The 21,340-nt window shown below is 46.4% G+C and overlaps 1 protein-coding gene across 3 annotated transcripts in view; it reads left to right on the forward strand.

The window, feature by feature from the left end:
- Window positions 1-21,340, forward strand: part of npy8ar (neuropeptide Y receptor Y8a) — a 47,005-nt gene that overhangs the window by 17,952 nt on the left and 7,713 nt on the right. The window contains exon 1 of one of the 3 annotated variants that reach the window (XM_027281901.1): window positions 7,599-7,953. The exons of 1 other annotated variant lie outside the window; for it this stretch is intronic. The gene's annotated coding sequence lies outside the window, so the exon portion shown is untranslated. Of the gene's footprint in view, window positions 1-7,598; window positions 7,954-8,106; window positions 8,128-21,340 lie in introns of those variants that run through there. One more of the 3 variants, XM_027281903.1, reaches the window with a different exon arrangement.

The following is a 21,340-nucleotide window of genomic DNA, read 5'->3' on the forward strand; positions in this document are numbered from 1 at the left end:
AAATATGATTGCTGACTTTCATACTAATATACTTCTGCAGAGCGAGCGTGGAAACAATCAGTAACCTGCATCTCGACAAGACGACGCGTCGCCCCCTAAAGTGGTCGATGTCGGAGCGCCCGGCGCCGTCGCTGCATTCAGTCTGTGACAGTAAGTGCATGAGAGCCCCATGAATTTACTCTAATCACTCACATTGATTTTTATATTTGAAACGCCTCGAGTGTGTTTGATTTAACACACACACACACACACATGCTGGATGTGACTTTGCTTACACTGTTGGAGCAGTTACATTACAACACATATGTTTACCTTTTATGCCAAAAGGTTGTTAATTATGATGACTAAAAGTCAGTCCCAGATTTACTCTTGTCCGGCATCAGCGTCCTCTTCACTCTTTTCTCCTCTGCCATCATGTCCATGGAGGCTGCTGAGCCCGGGTACACTGCCCGCTCACCCCGCTGGCCAGAATCTGCAACCTGTTGCTGGAACTCAAACAGCGATGAAAGGTTCCTCCACTTTAGTTCTTGCTGCCGTTTGATGCTAATTTGTCTGCACTAATTATTCATTCAAGAGCATAATTAGCACTTTGTGTGCAGTAATTATCAGTGTGTTAGCAGGAATTGGTATTTTGTGCACACAGATAATTAACGTGAGAGCACCAGTTTAGTAATTTGTTTGCAAATACTGAATCCAAGTGCACTCATTTGTTTTATTATCTTTGCTTTTCTTCTCGTGTCTCTGATTAAATGAAAAACATCTGCATGGTCTTACATTAGAAGATGCAGTACAACCACTCGGTTAGTTGCTTTGCAGAAACAGCATTTAAGATGCTAAGAGTTAAAGAGCATCCATCCCTTCAGGCCATCTTTTAACAGTCATTGGTTCAAAAAATAATCTGAGCGCGTCCTCGTGGAATAAGAGCAGCTCCCTCCTGGCACTGACTGAAGGTCCCTGCATGCAGCGTCATCACAGACTCATTCATGGCAGTGTCACTCAAAAGTCTCGTCTAAAAGGGCAGATTTCTGTAATATGATCAGCTGCTTTCATGGATGTCGCTTATTTTAATTTGTGGTATAAATCTGTGAAGAGGATAAATGAGTATGATGTGACCAGAGGTGGAAAGGTATGAGAAATTCATGGCACTGAAGTAGTCTCCGTGACGTCCCCACAGACTGTCTAAAACCTGGACGTAGTCTCCGTGACGTCCCCGCAGACTGTCTCAAACCTGGACGTAGTCTCTGAGACGTCCCCGCAGACTGTCTCAAACCTGGACGTAGTCTCTGAGACGTCCCCACAGACTGTCTAAAACCTGGACGTAGTCTCCGTGACGTCCCCGCAGACTGTCTAAAACCTGGACGTAGTCTCTGTGACGTCCCCGCAGACTGTCTCAAACCTGGACGTAGTCTCCGTGACGTCCCCGCAGACTGTCTAAAACCTGGACGTAGTCTCTGTGACGTCCCCGCAGACTGTCTCAAACCTGGACGTAGTCTCTGTGACATCGCTTGGTTGGAGATGAAAGGCTAAAACTTTTTAAATTATCAAAGTGACTCATGAGATAAGACTAAGACTAAGACTAAGACTAAGACTTATGGCTTTACTAAATGCATAAGAGTTTTTTTAATGATGAACGTGGCTGTCAGTTCGGCCCCGCTCGTCCTCACCGCTCTAAACCTCATTTACATTCTTTATGCTCCCAGTCAACAATAATTATATGCAAATGATGTAGAGCTGCATAAAGACCTGCTGTCCATAATCCATTATATATAATGTTTGTGATGTGGCTGTTTGCTCTCGACAAAAGATGAAATGAACAAACGTCAAAAAGAAACATCAGAACGACTGCGTCAGGAAATGTGTGATCCTGTGATAAAAAGTCAAAGCAGGAGAAAATCCTTCAGTTCATGAATTCAGAGGGAGTTATGTGTTGGAACTATTTATTGACTGAGGATGAATACACTGGAGGTAATGGGTCAGTGAGATGTGTTTCCTTGTGTCTTCTTCATGTGCTCAGCCCATCGTCGTTCACTGAAAACTCTCCGAGGCGATGAATGTTTGAACACAGTCCTCCTGAAGTCGACTGAAGCTCAGTCTGGTCTGCTGGGCCAGCCGAGAGAAGGCTGAGCCCGGCAGCCAGGATGTGGTCTGACATGGGGAATATGAAGCAGAGAACCAGATCAATGAGCTGCAGAACAGCGCCGAGCGTAAGTCCTCAAAGGGTTAGCATAGCATCAATGTTTTACTGCTGTGCAAGCAAGCACACAATAAGTCAATGTTCAACGATGTGGATACAACCTGAGGCTGGCTCCACAAGTGAGTCAGTCTCCATAAGTCCCCATGTCCAAATGTCCAACTTCACAGCAGAAATAAACATGTTTACAGCCTGGTACAAAAAACAGTTTTGGTCTCTGTAGCTAATTTCCCCGTTCATGACAACTGTACTGAGGGTGAATTTATATACAACTCACCTGTTCAGGTTATATTAAGGCTTAAAGTTATGCAGGATTAAGAGCGTGGCTTCATTCATCCCGCCTCTTTGACCATTTTTGGATTAGTCGGGAGGACGGCCAACTTGGAGACGCCCAGAGTCATCACACTGAGCTTCACAACATCTTATCAGAAACCTGCGGGGACGTCCTGGAGACTACGTCCAGGTTTTAGACAGTCTGCAGGGACGTCATGGAGACTATGTCCAGGTTTTAGACAGTCTGCGGGGACGTCATGGAGACTACGTCCAGGTTTTAGACAGTCTGCGGGGACGTCATGGAGACTATGTCCAGGTTTTAGACAGTCTGCGGGGACGTCACAGAGACTACGTCCAGGTTTTAGACAGTCTGCGGGGACGTCACAGAGACTACGTCCAGGTTTTAGACAGTCTGCGGGGACGTCTTAAAGTTATGCAGAATTAATAATTCAGCACCAAACGTCCATGTAAAAAGATACAATGTGTTAATTAGTGAGTTTTAAAGGTGCTTGTAGGTGACTTGGTGACCTTTGAGCTGGCTGTTTCCAGCCAGAATCACAAAATGTAAATTCAGTTTGACGTTTTTCAGCCTCAGAGTGGCTGAAACAGTAAATGTCAGAGTCTTTGTGACAGCTGTCCGTGTGCCCGGGATGTGGGTTGAGGACGGCTGGTTACGGATGTTTGGGTGACGTCAGGACAGAACCTTTGTGGAGGCAGATGGTGTCTCAGTGATGCGTTCAGGCTCTTTTCCAGAGGGCAGAGAGTCCAACAAGTAACTGTGTGGACGGGCCCGACTGACCCCCTGTGCAGGTCTGTGAAGGAGGGCAGCTGGATAACAAACACATATATGGTTATATATGGCATGGTTTTTACTCGTGTCCACTTCAATTTAAACACACACATGGCCGAGTTCACTGCAAACAGGAGCTGCTGACAGCGAATTCATCTGTCATCTATCCTCCATTTACACACAAAACTCAAAAACTCAGATATGGACTTTAAAATCAAAAGACGTCTGCTGGATGGGATTTAAATGACGGAGGATCAGCAAGTCCACAGAGGAACAGGAAGTCGTTGCGGCTGTGATTAGGGGTGAAAAATGATCCACATATGAGGTCCGGACGGGATTAAAATCACTGAGCAGGAATCAGCCCACCTCTCTCTGGAGAAATAAAGCCAGCCAGGACTACGTCAAACACTAACACTGCCTCCCACCCACGAACAATTTGGAAAGCACACTCGAGCCAGAGGCAGACGACGGGATTTTAATGGAGCTGGATCCACCAGACCATCGTCGTGTGTATGAAGACCCACGAGAGCCTTTTAACCCAAGCCGAGTTTTTCCTCAAAGTCTCCAGTGAGCATCATAAACTCACAGTCCAGTTAGGATCCAAACACAATGAAGCTTCTGCACCATCCGTTTAATCAAAACACAGCGTGGTGAATCAGCTTTAAAGGCCACAGGAGGGAGGAGGAGGAGGACAGAAAAGGACGACTAATATTAGACAAGATGACCAAAGAGAGGGCGAAGAAATCGCAATATTTCTATCCTGAAGAGTTCTCTTCATATCCGACGATTCTGCACCGATGAGTGACGCCAGCTGCAGGTTCATCTATAGATTATCTACAGAGACCAAAACTGTTTTTTGTACCAGGCTGTAAACATGTTTATTTCTGCTGTTGGACATTTGGACATGGGGACTTATGGAGACTGACTCACTTCTGGAGCCAGCCTCAGGTGGACGTTAGAGGAACTGCAGTTTTTAGCACTTCACCTCCTATGATATACGTCCATGTAGGTTGTATCCACATGGTTGAACACTCTGACTTATTGTGTGCTCGCTTGCCCAGCTCCTGCTCTGGCACGACACTGGCCTGAAAACCTCCTCCTCGTCCTGATTGGTCCAAACCTCCCATTCAGTTTGATGAGCTCATAAAATCCGTTATAATTCGAAGAAATTAAATATTTGTCATGTTATTTGCAAAAGTCAGTGAAAGTTGGTTAGAAATCATCTGAATTAAAGAGTTGAAATACTTCCTGATGATTCAGCTTCTCAGCAACATCTTTGAAATGCACCAAGAGGAAGAAGCTCGACCTCGACGTGCATTACATGTCCATCTCTGCACCGATTTCTTGGAAAGCAGCATTCATTACCACCAGAGGAATGTACGTGTGGTCACACAGAGGCTCATCATAACTCTGACTGTGCCCTCTTGGCAGAATAAAAAGGTATTTGCAGCCCGATGTGAAGCATTCACAGTTCGGTCCCTCATTAATGGATTTTTTAAGATGTAAACTGAATGTTACAGTGTGCTTTTATTGTGACAGTCCAAGACACACCTGTCAGGTGTCTTTAGACAGAACTGACGTTATACTTAATGACTCATTAGATTAGATTAGATCTTCCTTCCCACTTACTCTCGACCTCCCTCGAACTGTTCAGGTAACAAACGCGTTTCCGGGAATCTCTTTCTGTGCAACACCACAGGAGGAGAGAGCGGCAGTGTCTTGGCCAAGCGTCAAAAAATGAAGTGCTAAAACCTGCAGTTCCTCTAACGTCCACCTGAGGCTGGCTCCAGAAGTGAGTCAGTCTCCATAAGTCCCCATGTCCAAATGTCCAACTTCACAGCAGAAATAAACATGTTTACAGCCTGGTACAAAAAACAGTTTTGGTCTCTGTAGCTAATTTCCCCGTTCATGACAACTGTACTGAGGGTGAATTTATATACAACTCACCTGTTCACATTATATTAAGGCTTAAAGTTATGCAGGGTTAAGAGTGTCTGGTTCTAGACAGTCTTTAGGACGTCACGGAGACTACGTCCAGGTTTTAGACAGTCTGCGGAGACGTCACGGAGACCACGTCCAGGTTTTAGACAGTCTGCGGGGACGTCACGGAGACCACGTCCAGGTTTTAGACAGTCTGCGGGGACGTCACGGAGACCACGTCCAGGTTTTAGACAGTCTGCGGGGACGTCACGGAGACCACGTCCAGGTTTTAGACAGTCTGCGGGGACGTCACGGAGACTACGTCCAGGTTTTAGACAGTTCTGTTTTTTATTGTTAAGACGGCACACTGACTCATGGCGTCCTGCTGCTGGAGCCTGATGAGCTGATGACACACAGGTGTGAGGGCAGGTGTGGCTCAATGGGGGCGTGGCCAGAGAAATAGCACCGACAGGTGAGACTGGACAAACAGACTGCCGACAGGCTGCCCTGGAACTGCTGGTCCTGTCGGACACACCTGTTCAGGTACACTCAGGTCATGATGACGTTTCACTTCACAGACATCTGTAGCTGTTCGTACACATCAACCTCTCCTTGTTTCCTTCCCTTATCTCCTTTGTATTCTTTTTTCCTCTTCTCTTGGTTCCTCGCACACTTCCTTGTATCCTCCCCTCCTTCCTTCCTCTCCTTGCCTCCTTTAATCGTGTCCTCTCTCCTTGTTTCCTCTCCTCTCACTGTCTCCTGTCCTTTTTTCCTTTTTACTACTTTCCTCATCTCGTCTTGTTTCCTTATGTTTACTCCCGTTCTTGTGTCCTCTGCTTGTTTCCTCCCTTTGCCTCCTTTCCTCTCTTTGTTGACCCTCATCTTCTCTCCTTGACTCCTTTCTCCTCTCCTCTCTCTCTCATTACCTGAGGAAGCTAAGAAGAGAAAAGGAGAGAGTGAGCGAGCAAGAAGCCGCCGGACAAGAGTAAATGTGGGACTGACTTTTAGTGGTTGGTGAGAGCTTGGTGAAATAAAAGGCTGAAAGACAGACGCCGAGCTGGGCTGACTGCTGCTGGACTAGGCAGTGAGATCAGCTGCTGCTGTAGGTTCTGGTTCTGGTTCTGGGCTGACTGCTGCTGGACTAGTCAGTGAGATCAGCTGCTGGTTCTGCATATTTACCACAGTGGGCTCAAACTTGGAAGCTGAAGGAAACAGATCACAGCATTTCTCCTAAATGTGTCTTTAATCTTTGTGATACATAAAGTCGTGCGTCACTCTTCCGTCTCCCATCATGATGTTTGTGTCTTGTCTTGTGTCTCGAGTCTTCCTCTGATGTAAAGCAGCCTCACAAATGAGACCAAGTGACTCCGCCTGAAGCTCCCTCGCAGCGACATAAACGAGAGAGGGTTGCAACGCGGCGCCGCCTGTGACGGACTCGGAGCAATTTGCTGCGATAATGAGTTTCAAAATCTCTGAGATGGACTCGGGAAGAGAAATGAAACCAGGCAGGAGGGAGACAATTACAGGACAGAAGGACTGCAGAGAGGTTTCCTCAGATTCTCTCCCGCACATGTAATGAAATGTTATTTGGGATCTGACCTCAGAAATCTGTTCAGGATCAAATCATCAATGCAGGTCTGAGCCTTGAGCCGAATACAAGGACAGATGAGGGTATGATTCAAGGCACAGTCCCATGTGACCACAGTAATTGCTTTCACACTGCACAAGCAGCTGTTATCGCCTTCTACACACCACAGCCTTCTTCTTCTTCTTCATTAGCTTTCCTGTCTCAGCTATCTGCATGTGAAGGTGCTTTAACGTGCTGAGAGTTCATGGTACTGGAGAGCACAGAAGGTTCTCAGGTTGTCCTCGGGGTGAAAGAAGGCTGCTTATCTCAGCCGTCTTTGTAAAAGTAAAAGCCTCGCCGCGTGTTATCACGGCCGTGTGAGTGTGTGCAGGCTCGTGTTGCTGTTTCAGTCCACTTCATCTTCAGCATCACTTTAATGCAGCGAGTGGAGACTCTCAAATGACACTCAACAAAAAAATGAACCTGCACAGCAAATGTTTATTTCTCTCAATGACGCCAACAAGTCACCTGTGACCACACCCACCTGTCAATCAAAGCGTCCCCGCTCTTAACCCTGCATAACTTTAAGCCTTAATATAATGTGAACAGGTGAGTTGTATATAAATTCACCCTCAGTACAGTTGTCATGAACGGGGAAATTAGCTACAGAGACCAAAACTGTTTTTTGTACCAGGCTGTAAACATGTTTATTTCTGCTGTGAAGTTGGACATTTGGACATGGGGACTTATGGAGACTGACTCACTTCTGGAGCCAGCCTCAGGTGGACGTTAGAGGAACTGCAGGTTGAGTGTAATGCACACTCTATCAGCTGTTGCAAACACTAATCAAAGGAGAGTCGTGAAAATGTGTTTAACTTCCTGTTTGGGGGCGTTTTGCTCCACCCACCCTCCTGCAGCTCCGGTCCCCTAAAGCCGGAGCTGCGCCCCTGCAGCCTCCTCGGTGAATGTGGAGCGGACAAAGCCCCTCTGCTGCCTCCACGGCACATTTAACTGCGCAGGTTTTTCCCTCCTCCCGACTCCAAACCGCACGGAGCTGCGGGGCTGGACCGCACAGAGCTGCTTCTCCTGCACGCACACGCACACGCACGCACATGCACGCAGAGCGCGCAGAGCGCGCAGAGCAGTGAAGCGCATCCACCAGAAACAAAGCGCCGTGTGTGGACGCGGACACAGCCCGGACAGCCCGGACAGGTGAGTGCAGCTCTCGGCTCCTTCTTCTCCTCCTGCTCGGTGCTTCTGTTTCCATCTTCCAGCTGTGCTGACAGATGTTTACAGCGAATGTACGAAGGCGCAAACAGCTGGTTTCAGATCAGCCAGGGAACTTCTGACTGACCTGCGTTTGAATCTGACTTCAACGATCTTTTGGTGGGTTTAATTGCTTAATTGGTCGTGGCTGATGAGTGAATGTGCAGACAGCATGCTGTTGGAAACACAGTTCAGTCTTCTGCATTTTTTGATTTTTTTGCCTTAAAATGCGGCTAAAACATTCATGACAAATATTCAGTCACGTGTTTGATGATCCAAAAATTTTAATTTATATTTCTTTGTCTTTCAGTTTTAATATCAACAACATGAAGTGAAATTATTCTTACATTGTTTGGCTCCAACATGCTTTAAATGTTTTAATCTTAGTTGCAGCTCTGATAAATGATAGACATATTTCTGGATTAATAAACAGGAAAAATAAAATATTTATAAATAAATATGAATAATATAATATTGATAGATATAGTTTATTTACATACAGGTTATTTTTTCATGAGTTTTATTGGTGGATCATGTGACACTGAATATTGATTATTCTCCATAGTTCAACCATGAGACAGTTTCAGTGTCTGCGAGGACAGACTGTCTGAAACCTGGACGTAGTCTCTGTGACGTCCCCGCAGACTGTCTAAAACCTGGACACAGTCTCCGTGACGTCCCCGCAGACTGTCTAAAACCTGGACGTAGTCTCTGTGACGTCCCCGCAGACTGTCTAAAACCTGGACGTAGTCTCTGTGACGTCCCCGCAGACTGTCTAAAACCTGGACGTAGTCTCTGTGACGTCCCCGCAGACTGTCTAAAACCTGGACGTAGTCTCTGTGACGTCCCCGCAGACTGTCTAAAACCTGGACGTAGTCTCTGTGACGTCCCCGCAGACTGTCTAAAACCTGGACGTAGTCTCTGTGACGTCCCCGCAGACTGTCTAAAACCTGGACGTAGTCTCTGTGACGTCCCCGCAGACTGTCTAAAACCTGGACGTAGTCTCTGTGACGTCCCCGCAGACTGTCTAAAACCTGGACGTAGTCTCTGTGACGTCCCCGCAGACTGTCTAAAACCTGGACGTAGTCTCTGTGACGTCCCCGCAGACTGTCTAAAACCTGGACGTAGTCTCCATGATGCAGCTCAGTAGAGCCCATCAGAGCCAAGTTAGAAGCCTGATGTGATGAACAGGTTGAGGTTCATTCACAGTTTGTTGCTCGTTCCAGTTTCTTGTTTGAAGAGTTCAGTTCAGTTTAAACTCTTCCTGAGACTCTGTGGAGTCAGTTTTTATTCCCAGATTTGGGATTCGTGGTTAATTCAGTGTTCAGGAGGACCAGGAAATATCTGACATCACAACAGCCTGTGAGTGCGGACAGCCACGAGAAATAATGAATATACCTTCTAAAGCTCTTTAAATCAAAGGTCAAAATCTCATTAAAAGATCTATATTAAAGCACAAAGTAAAGACGACATTCGTTAAGGCTGTGTACACTTAATTCATGTAATCAATCAGTCACATGACTCAACTCACTGCTGAATGAAGTGACCTCGTTTGACCCCGATATTCATCTGCTGATTTACCCGATGTTTTCATCTTTGATGGCAGACGCATCAGAAGCCTCACTTTGTAGCACGTCTGCAGTCGTCTGAGGAGAAAGCTAAGAGGAGATTTGTTTTAAAGAGAATCTGGACCACGAGTCCACACTGAAATATCCGAGTGACCATCAGGTCAAAATCTTAATTTGTCAAATACTTGATGAACAAAATGTAAAACAGATTTCCCTCGCACATAATCATCCAATCAGCTGAGAGTGGTTGATCTCCACGACCTTTTGGCGTGAAAGATAAATGTTCCCGTTGTAATGTAACTGCTCCAACAGTGTAAGCAAAGTCACATCCAGCATGTGTCCAACATCAAACACACTCGAGGCGTTTCAGATATAAAAATCAATGTGAGTGATTAGAGTAAATTCATGGGGCTCTCATGCACTTACTGTCACAGACCGAATGCAGCGACGGCGCCGGGCGCTCCGACATCGACCACTTTAGGGGGCGACGCGTCGTCTTGTCGAGATGCAGGTTACTGATTGTTTCCACGCTCGCTCTGCAGAAGTATATTAGTATGAAAGTCAGCAATCATATTTTATGGAGGAAATGTTTTCTGGTTTTCCCTCTGATGTCCTCCGGCTGCTCCGCCTCAACTCTCTGTGATTTACAGAGTTTATGATGGACAGTGAAGTAAACTGCTGACAGCTGTAGCTGCTGTTAGCTCAGTCCGTCAGCTTGGCGGTGAGCTCAGAGCGACGGGTGCCCGTCGCTCTGATCTCACCGCAGCTGACGAACTGAGTGTTTGTACCAACAGGCGTTAGGACACCAGGAAGAAGAAAGGAGTAACCAGGCTCAGCAGCCTCAATGGACATGATGGCAGGAGAAGAGAGTAAGAGGACTGACGGAGGAAGCTAAGAAGAAAGAGAGTGTTAGCTCAGTCTTTTAGCTGTTAGCTCTGTTACTAGTTTTTACTGCTGTTAGTCATGTTAAGCTCAGTTTGTTAGCATGCTGTTAGCTCTATGTTTAGCCGTTTGTTAGCTGCTGTTAGCGCATGTTAACAGTCATTTGTTAGCTGCTGTTAGCTCATGTAGCTCAGTCTGTTGAGCTGCTGTTAGCTGATGTTACCGGGCGATACCAGTTTGTTAGCTGCTGTTACGCTCAGTTAGCTCAGTTGTTAGCTGCTGTTAGCCTCTGTTAGCTCAGTCTGTTAGCTGCTGTTGACGGTTTTGACTCAGTTTGTTAGCTGCTGTTAGCTCATGTTAGCTCAGTCAGTTTGTTAGCTGCGTGTTAGCTCTGTTAGCAGTCAGTCTGTTAGCCGGCTGGGGAAATGCTGACAGGGTGGAGCCAGTGTGTGTGCCAGAACCAGAGCTAGGCGAGCGGGCAATGTAACATGTCTGTGGACATGATGGCAGAGGAGAGAGAGTGAAGAGGACGCGACGGAGGAAGCTAAGAAGAGAAAAGGAGAGAGTAGCGAGAAAAGTACCCGCGGACAAGAGTAAAGTGGGACTGACTTTTAGTGGTTGGTGAGAGCTTGGTGAAATAAAGGCTGAAGACAACGCCGACTGGGCTGATGCTGGCGTGGACTAGCAGTGAAGTGATCAGCTGCTGCGGGGTCTGGTTCTGGTTCTGGTTCTGCTGACTGCTGCTGGACTAGGCAGTGAATCAGCTGCTGCTGGTCCCCTCACAGTATGCAGCTTCCCATGAAGAAACTGAGCGTTGTTTTTTATCAAACAAACTTTGCATTTGTTGGGGACTATTTTCAAGGAGGAGTAATTTGTTCTCACTGTAATCAGATTGCTTTCCGGCTGTTTTTATTTGCTTTTACATTTGGCTTGAAACCACGACTAGTATAAATAAACTGATAAAAGAGCCAAAGCAGTTTCACATGGGAAAAACTCCTGCCTCACCTGTAATGAAGACAAACATCAGACTGACAACAACATGTGTACTTTGTTTGGTCTCGGCTCTGCTGCGTGTAGATAAGATCCAGGTCTGTATTCATATCCTCTAAAAATCCTCATTGATCTTCATGAAGTGCATAATAGATAAAAGACAGGACGTCTAGTTACAGTTTGAGGCGGCCGTCATTTCACTCACCTTCTGAGAGGACATTAAACCTCCAGTGAACATCAGTACTCAGAGCTGAACAGGCATAATAACAATCATTTTAATGTTTCCACTCAGTGCTCAGTGGCATTTGTTAACTGGGGCTGTTAAAGAGTAATGACACGCATTAATTTGAAAACACAGGAAGCACAGATTCAATAAACACTGTCAAAAACTAGTCTCCGTGACGTCCCCGCAACGTCAAACTGGACGTAGTCTCTGTGACGTCCCCGCGGACTGTCTAAAACTGGACGTAGTCGTGACGTCCCCGAGACTGTCTAAAACCTGGACATAGTCCTGTGACGTCCCCAGACTGTCTAAAACCTGGACTTATCTCCGTGACGTCCCCCAGACTGTCTAAAACCTGGACGTGTCTCCGTGACGTCCCCGCAGACTGTCTAAACCTGGAGTCTCCGTGACGTCCCCGCAGACTGCTAAAACCTGGACGTAGTCTCTGTGACGTCCCCGCAGCTGCTAAAACTGGACGTTAGTCTCTGTGACGTCCCCGCAGACTGTCTAAAACCTGGACGTGTCTCCGTGACGTCCCCGCAGACGCTAAACCTGGACGTAGTCTCTGTGACGTCCCTGCAGACTGTCTAAAACCTGGACGTAGTCTCCGTGACGTCCCCGCAGACTGTCTAAAACCTGGACGTAGTCTCTGTGACGTCCCCGCAGACTGTCTAAAACCTGGACGTAGTCTCCGTGACGTCCCCGCAGACTGTCTAAACCTGGACGTAGTCTTGTGACGCCCCGGCAGACTGTCTAAACCTGGACGTAGTCTCTGAGACGTCCCCGCAGACTGTCTAAAACCGACGTAGTCTCCGTGACGTCCCCCGCAGACTGTCTAAAACCTGGACGGTAAGTTCTCTGTACGTCCCCGCAGACGTCTAAACCTGGACGTAGTCTCGTGACGTCCCCGCAGACTGTCTAAAACCGGACGTAGTCTCCGTGACGTCCCCGCAGACTGTCTAAAACCTGGACGTAGTCTCTGTGACGTCCCCGCAGACTGTCTAAAACCTGGACGTAGTCTCTGTGACGTCCCCACAACGTCAAAACCTGGACGTGAGTCTCCGTGACTCCCCGCAGACTGTCTAAAACCTGGACGTAGTCTCTGTGACGTCCCCGCAGACTGTCTAAAACCTGGACTGAGTCTCCGGAGTCCCCGCAGACTGTCTAAAACCTGACAGGAGTCTCCGAGACGTCCCCGCAGACTGTCTAAAACCTGGACGTAGTCTGTGTGACGTCCCTGCAGACTGTCTAAAACCTGGACGTAGTCTCCGTGACGTCCCCGCAGACTGTCTAAAACCTGGACGTAGTCTGTGTGACGTCCCTGCAGACTGTCTAAAACCTGGACGTGGTCTCCGTGACGTCCCCGCAGACTGTCTAAAACCTGGACGTGGTCTCCGTGACGTCCCTGCAGACTGTTTAAAACCTGGACGTGGTCTCCGTGACGTCCCCGCAGACTGTCTAAGACCTGGACATGGTCTCTGAGACGTCCCCGCAGACTGTCTAAAACCTGGATGTAGTCTCCGAGACGTCCCCGCAGACTGTCTAAAACCTGGACGTAGTCTCCATCTTAACGTTCATTTTAAGCTCATATACAATCATTATGTTGATATCTATGATTTTATTTTGGCGGGTTTCAATCTTCTGGAAGCTGTTAGATTGTGTTGTGATGGAGATTCTGACCCGACGTGCAAAGTGAACGGATGTTCACCGAGGAGTCGGCAGGGAGGACTGACTGACTGGGTGGTGACTTTTCCACACAATGAATCAAGCTGGTTAAAAATCTACTAACGTCTCATATTTGGTACCAAATAAAACAGGAAGTTTTGTTTTCAAATATAAAAATAAATTCTGCGGTCTTGGTTAAACATCAGGGTGAAAGATGCAGGAACTCACTTTAAATCTTACATTTTGCATGGAGAGATGAATGAGGACAGACTGGTGAAAGCAGGGGACAGTTTGGTTCTGAACAAACTGCTCAAGTTGTTGTCATTTCAAACTGACATGCTCCTCGCCGTCACTGAACGCAGCCCAGCAGGCGTGTGACTCATGCTGCCACTTTCTTCCTCACAGGGAGCTGTTTGTGTTCACGCTGGTGAAATCAAATCAAATCTGTGTCCAGGTCCTGTGGTTTCTATCTGCTTCCTTTTCATTTTTAACAATCCCTGTTTGTCCCCCCGTGGACACATCGCTATGTTGGACTGCACCCCCGTGCTGACGGACACTTCAATAAAATGCATGTTTGTGTCACACATGGTGATTTTTGGAGTTTCTGTTTCGGTGCTGCATACTTTAAATTTAATCTTTTATATTAAAGTCTGTGCAGAAATGTTTGCACAGCTCGCTGTTTAGTCTTACACGAGTGGCGACATGATTCACGTACTATTCTTGGCGGTGCGAATGTTCTGTAAGAGAGCTCAACGTTACACACAATGTGTTTAAACCTCGAGACTCCGGTTGATGCATTTTACTGAGAGCTGACGTCCACCTCAATCAGCCACATGAGAAAAAAATCAAACAATTTATATAAAAAGAGAGATGGAAAAAATTAGGCAGGCGATAAATAGAGGCAGAAAAAAGAGAGATGAAGAAAATTAAACAGAGAAGGCTCTGATAAAAAAAACAGAATTTTAAAGAAGTCTTTTTCTTTATTTATATAGCACCAAATATGAACAGAGGTTATCTCATGACACTCTCTCCATAGTGAGCAGTTCTATATATAATGTTATTTTACAGAGACCCAACAATTCCCACCATGAGCAAGCGCCTGGCAACAGTGGCAAGGAAAAAGTCACCGCGACCCAGTCAGTCCTCCCTGCAGCCTCGAAACACTTGCTACAGTACTAGTAGATAATTATTTGCTGCTAACTGAATCTGTCAATAGCAGGCAACAGAACCGGGCTCAGCAGCAGGACCGGACCAGGTTCAAGCACAGCCTCTGAGACTTAAGTAGTGAACCGCTAACTGTGGTCAGGGCTCAGGAAAGGCGCTGCTAGAGTCCACGTTGACTTTGCTGAATGCCATAGTTACGATATGATCCATGACCATGGCCAAGGTTGGCTTCCATGACCCGTCAGAGCTCTTCATCCACATTGGGCTGTTCAAGAAGGCCAGGAGCCAAACCCGGAAAGAAAACCACCTCAGTAGGCCGCTGTGTTCACTGTTAGAATACTGCTCACTGCTGGTTCTGAAGTTGTGTTCAGTTTGACCATTTTTACAGGAAACATAAACTCTACTTCCTGTTTCATGGGGACTTTGATGACCTACAGTGTCATCCATGGAATTTAGTTAACAGTTTGTAGCACTCTGATGAGTCTGTGTTGCTTGTTTTACATAACTGACCATCCATCGTTGATGGTCATCAATCATCTCATTGGGTTTGTGTCGAGGCCCTAACCCAAAACAATTCAACATAGGCTGACAGGAAGATTTTAATTAAGTCTAAAACCAAGAAAACCATCTTTGTGTTTGAGTCGGTCATCAATATTGTAATTACAGAGTCTGAATTCTCTGCAGAACCTTTACAGAAAGTCTTGATTAAATCAAACCAGTGATGAAAAGGGCAAAATGTATATTATGTGGTGACAAAGTAACTCTGACCTTCAGGCAGTAATCAACATGTTCTGACAGGAAAAAGAAAATCAGAAAATTAATATCCACCACTTAGAAGCACGCACCGTGAATCTGTCTCGCATACCAGCCTTGAACCCTCGACGAATAAAGCAGGTGGTAAATCTCCTCTGTCAGCTTATTCTGGTTCCGGGTGTTCAGGCTCAGCCTTAAAGATAAAGATGAAATCGTAGGTCTCGGTCCGCTTGCAAGTGAACCCTGTTGCGATTCGCTTACAGTTGGAAAGCAAACAGACTATCCAGCGAACCAAAGACCAGAAAGCCAATTGATGAGCAGGGTTTTCTTCTTTCTGGTGCTTTCTTTTTTACTTCCTAGTCAGTGCTTGTATTTTGGGCAGTACCACCCCCAAACGAGCAGCTGTTCTAACTGCATGGCATTGTCCAGGCGGTTTGGTTCGCTTTCGGCGTTCCCCGCCTAATTGAACCGAGTTCCCTAGACTTTCCTGGTGTGAAAGCAACATAAGTGGAGACCCTGGGACAGACCCAGAACCTGCTGTAAGGACTACATAGCCCATCTAGGTTGGGAACGCCTCAGGATTCTACAGGAGGAGGACGTCTAGAAAGATATGGAAAGATCTGCTAAACCTGCTGCCACCGTGACCCGACCCTGGATAAGAGGAAGGAAATGGATGGATTCTTGTCCCATCGCATGGGTTTGTTCTGAACTGCAATCTGCTTGGTGCTGAATGGACTCTGGTCTTGCCTGATGACAGGTTTGGGTTTGGATTTGTTGGATCCTCGTGTTAATGGTTTCCTCTCTCACTTTAGTGACGTGCAGATCAGGTGAATTAGAAAGTATCTATGGTTAAGGGACAGTTTGGGTCATCTCTGACCTCCTCGGGGAGGTGCTGCTCACTGCAGACCCATTACGATCTTGGCCTTGTCCAAGTCCAACTCTAGACTGATAGAGGATTGTACCAATGCAAGGATTACCAGGAGGAGGAATTACAGGTAGCTGAGTCAGCTAGCAGCTTGTAAATCACGATTCTGTTGCAGCTACAGATAGCTGATAGGACATGATTCAGTTTGCCTAAACATATCCAATGAAAGCAATGAATATTGCCCAAACAGAGGTGGAGTATGTTTTAGGATTCGAGGTTTAGGTCCAGAGAGGTGGAGCTGCCGTGGGCTGAGAAGAGAGATCCAGCAGTCACACAGGAAATTTAAAAACTCAGCCCTTGAAGCGTATCTTCATTTTGCAGATTGATCGCTGACTGAGAGATACGGTAACCGCCATGAACGCTCGTGTAATGCTCGTCACGCTTCTTTTTAATAATCAGCGGAGTGTGGGAGGGTTGTTCTACTTATTCATCTACTCGTTTCCACTCTATTTATAAGGAAGGGAAAGATGCATGATGGAGTGAAAGGCACAGCCAAAGGAGCCAAGGACAAGTCTTTACGGCAATGCTCGATTGGTTTCGTACGATAAAGCCAATCGACGTGGCATTGCGTCCTTTCTCCCTCTCTCTCTCTTTCTCTGGCCTTCTGGGCCTTCTGGGCAGATAGCTCATCAATAAACATTTTAGTTATGAATATGGAGCTGCAGTTATAGCTGTGTGTGTGTGTGTGTGTTTTCATTAACATGTATTCAGATCATTTGCTGTTTACCTGCAGCTGTGACTTAATCCCCTGTAAATTAACTGTGCAGACGAGGGCTGGAGACAATATTAAAGTCTTAAAGAGGATTACTTTATATTCCTCCTTTATATGTTGTGATATGGTTATTGTTAGAAGAGGATAACGGGGAGCAGAGGCCACATGGCTGTTGGCCCGCTGGCAGGACCAGGCCAGAGGCTGTTTTAGTCCGAGAAAGACCTGCCATCTGCTGGATGGCACACACACACACACATGTCAGCCTTACTGGCATGAACACATTTCCCTTGTTGGTCTCTGAAAGATTTGTCGAAGATTTCCGGCGGCTTATGCCTTCAGGATAAACCTGATGTGAAGATCGAGGCTATTACCTCCCCGCGAGCTCTCCGTGTGCGAGCTGATAGCGTGATACAAGTTGGTGGAACATGGCGCAGCGTTGGATGGGAACATCGTTAATCATCCCGCTGCCACCCCCTCCCTGCAGAACCAGGAGGACGTTGGCTCTCGTTTATCACGCCGTCATGGCAACGGACAGTGGAAACTTGTCTGATCTGATTCATGAAACTTTGCAGGAACGAAACACGAGGTCCAACATGAAAGGTGCATCAAAAAAACAGAGAAGAGAATCACTTCCAGATCCATTTGCATGCTAATTATGTTTTTATCTCTCGGCTGTTGGTGGAACTGAGCACAGATTAGCACCTCGCAGCTGCTTTTAGCAACGTACCAAGCACCCTTCCAATCCCCCAAACAAAACGATAATCACACGAAGGAGTGTTAAAGCGCTGTTTGTGTGTTTGTCTCTTTTTTTGCTTCATTTTCAGACTAAATGGTTTTATAATGAAAGCATCAAAGCAACTGAGCCGCTTCAGCATGTGTAATTATTTTGTCACAAATCTTAACGCCGCTCTCAGACTGAAAATTTATCAGCTGCAAGATCGAGGGATTACCATCGCGGACCAGATCAGCTGCCGGCAGACCTGATTCAGATTAAGACTGTGACTCGGGGAAACTTTGAAGTAGCATCAGAGGAGGCGGGGACTGTTGTAACGAGAGAGGATGAGGTTGTTGACGAGTATCTCGTTTGATCTCTGTTGTGTGGGATTGCATAAGATGGAGATTGTGTGTGTGTGTGTGTGTGTGTGTGTGTGTGTGTGTGTGTTAGCTTTCTTATACTCCCACGGATTTGGCACGGCGTCCTGACTGAAGGACGATGAAGTTGAGATGTTTCCAGGACTGAAAGGTTTTTTACAAAGCTCGGTGCAACAAACCCAAATCTGGTTGAATAATTCATTAAAGGTGCAGCTCTGTGACAGTCAAGAGAAGAGGTGTGACGCTGCCATCTGCTTCAATGTGACAAGCACACTAACAGCGAGTTCCCTCTTCTTTTGTGCCGTTTCGTCCTTGGATTCGTCCTCTCTTTCTATTTTTTCCGGAGCCACTCTCTCACCCCCCCCTTCCTTCCTTTCTTTCCGTCCTCCCGGCTTCATATTCATTCGTGTGAAGTTATTCTCCCTCGAGCTGAGAAGACACTTTAAATCCTAACAGACATTAAACCTGAAGGATCATTTCCCCCCACACTGACCGACCGGGTCGCTCCAGCAATCCACGTCCGGCAACGTTGCAGACAGACAGACAGCTCGTGGGGCTGCAGGCAGTGTTGTCTGAATATGTGCAAAGACCCAAAGTCGAAACTAAGGTCACGGATGAGAACGGAGCCTCCTGGCCATCAGTTTTTTTAGGCTCGTTTAGTTCATATCCAAGCTTTGTTAGAAACTCAAAGACGCCTCTGTGACTCAGCACTTCTTTTTTTTTTTAACACAAAGTAAACCATGATGTAGTTTAATCCAAAACGGATTAAGTAGCACTGCTATCTGGCTGTCCCACTTCCACACTCAGAAAACAGTGAAGTTATTTATATCCCTGCAGCCAGGACGCTCGCACAAACCAGAAAACATTATAACAGAACCGCGTCTGGGTCTCCTCGTTGACTAGAAACGTACAAGGTGATGACATCTGAAAATACAAAGCAACGTTAAAATCTCATGTTGAAGTTTCCCAGAGGATGAATCCTGACGCGATGATGAACGGCAGCTGTGCCTGTGGATGCAAAGATTTATACATCGTCTCAAAAAGAAGAAAGCAAAGTGTAAGGACTGGATCGCTTATGCACAGCTGACATTTGTATCTGTTCAGCTCCAGCAGCTTCATCGGATACCATCACAACGCCGGTGGTCCCGCCCCTTCAGCTACGTCGCCAAACAGGCGAGAAGTGAAACTGATGGACTCAGCATGGGAAGTTTAAGTCTGGAAACGAGAATTCAGATACAGCACGTCTCTTTAAGATCTTTAACTGGTTATGATGGCACACGTCAATCAGCTTGAAACCTTCGATCACAGGTCACTAATAAGCGGGTCGTGGTCCGGGTCCAGACCCGCCCTCTGGACCCGGAGACGGAACAGACACATCATTGAGTTTTATTCAGATTTGGTGGCGATTACTCAGCTAAAGGGACATCCTACCTGTCTCTGATTGGCCGGTACTTGTTGCCTTCGTGAGTTTGAGTTGGTTGTTTTTAGGAGTGAGGGGGACTGAGATTGGTCAAAGGTGAGGAGGGCAAGAATGTCAGCCAATCACAGGCAGGGTAGGGTGGTGAGTGGCAGTGGCAGTGACGGAGAGAAAAATACAAATAATTCTAATGTATAACAACTAAACTGCATCTTAAACATGATGCTGCAGAACTCTATCCGGACCTCCTGAAATCCGAATTGATCTGAAGCTGTTTCAGTCTGCGGGCAGGAGATTTAAGGCCTTTGTCTGTCATATATCAATAATCCATTGTTATCGCACACTGAGCGCTGTGAGAGCTCCAGGTGTAGATATTACTCAAACAGAACGTTGCTCTTTCTTTGAATAACTCAGAGAAAGTGGAGCGTTGTATCTCATTTAGAACCAGAATGAAATGAAAGACTGAACCGAAGATTCAGCTGAAGGACTTGGCCAAGATTCATTACCGTGGGTGGCACTGAGTCTGCGTTCTGTTCCACTCTGTAGTGCAGACTTTTGATGATCCCCCTGCATTAGCCTTGAGTGAAGCTTTGTGAAAACAGATAATTTAATTATCCATGCAGTGTAGATTGTGAATTTTTAATGACTCTGAGATAATGAACGTTTCCTTCATGTTCTGGGTGTTAAGTTTGTTTGCTGATATTTCTTACGGATTTCTGGGAATTGTGATAAAATATTTTGTTATTAATCTGAGAGAGAAGACTTTTTTTTTTGTCTCTGCAGTCTAATTGCTCTGATGCTTTATGAAAATTTGAGATTCACAAATATCATTAATGCAGTAAGATCAAGGCAATGAAACTAAAAAAAAGTCTGACACTGGAGGCAACAAATCACAACAAATATCCAGAGAGTAATCCCACTGTGGTAAACATGTTCAGCTGTACTCGAGTATTTGTTCTGGTTACATTACTTCTGATCATCCAGGTCCCCAGCAGCAGCTGATATCACTGCCTAGTCCAGCAGCAGTCAGCCCAGAACCAGAACCAGAACCAGACCCAGCAGCAGCTGATCTCACTGCCTAGTCCAGCAGCAGTCAGCCCAGAACCAGAACCAGAACCAGACCCAGCAGCAGCTGATCTCACTGCCTAGTCCAGCAGCAGTCAGCCCAGAACCAGAACCAGAACCAGACCCAGCAGCAGCTGATCTCACTGCCTAGTCCAGCAGCAGTCAGCCCAGCTCGGCGTCTGTCTTTCAGCCTTTTATTTCACCAAGCTCTCACCAACCACTAAAAGTCAGTCCCACATTTACTCTTTAGCTGCGGCTTCTTGCTCGCTCACTCTCTCCTTTTCTCTTCTTAGCTTCCTCCGTCAGCGTCCTCTTCACTCTCTTCTCCTCTGCCATCATGTCCATAGAAGCTGCTGAGCCTGGTTACCTCCTCTTCTTCTTCCTGGTAGTCCATAACGCCTGTTGGTACAAACACTCAGTTCATTCTGACGAACTGAGCTAACAGCAGCTAACAGACTGAGCTAACATGAGCTAACAGCAGCTAACAAACTGAGCTAACATGAGCTAACAGCAGCTAACAGACTGAGCTAACATGAGCTAACAGTAGCTAACAGACTGAGCTACATGAGCTAACAGCAGCTAACAAACTGAGCTAACATGAGCTAACAGCAGCTACAGCTGTCAGCAGTTTACTTCACTGTCCATCATAAACTCTGTAAATCACAGAGAGTTGAGGCGGAGCAGCCGGAGGACATCAGAGGGAAAACCAGAAAACATTTCCTCCATAAAATATGATCCAGTTTCACCAGAATCAGTGAAATAGTTGCTGCTGTGTGACTTAGTGCCGTAAAGCGTTACGTACTTACGACGTTACATGTTACATGTAACATGTGCAGATGCATTTAGCATTAAATATCTGATGCCTTCACTGTCACTG

The sequence above is a fragment of the Larimichthys crocea genome, chromosome VIII (assembly GCF_000972845.2).
Source record: "Larimichthys crocea isolate SSNF chromosome VIII, L_crocea_2.0, whole genome shotgun sequence".
Taxonomy (NCBI): Eukaryota; Metazoa; Chordata; class Actinopteri; family Sciaenidae; genus Larimichthys; species Larimichthys crocea.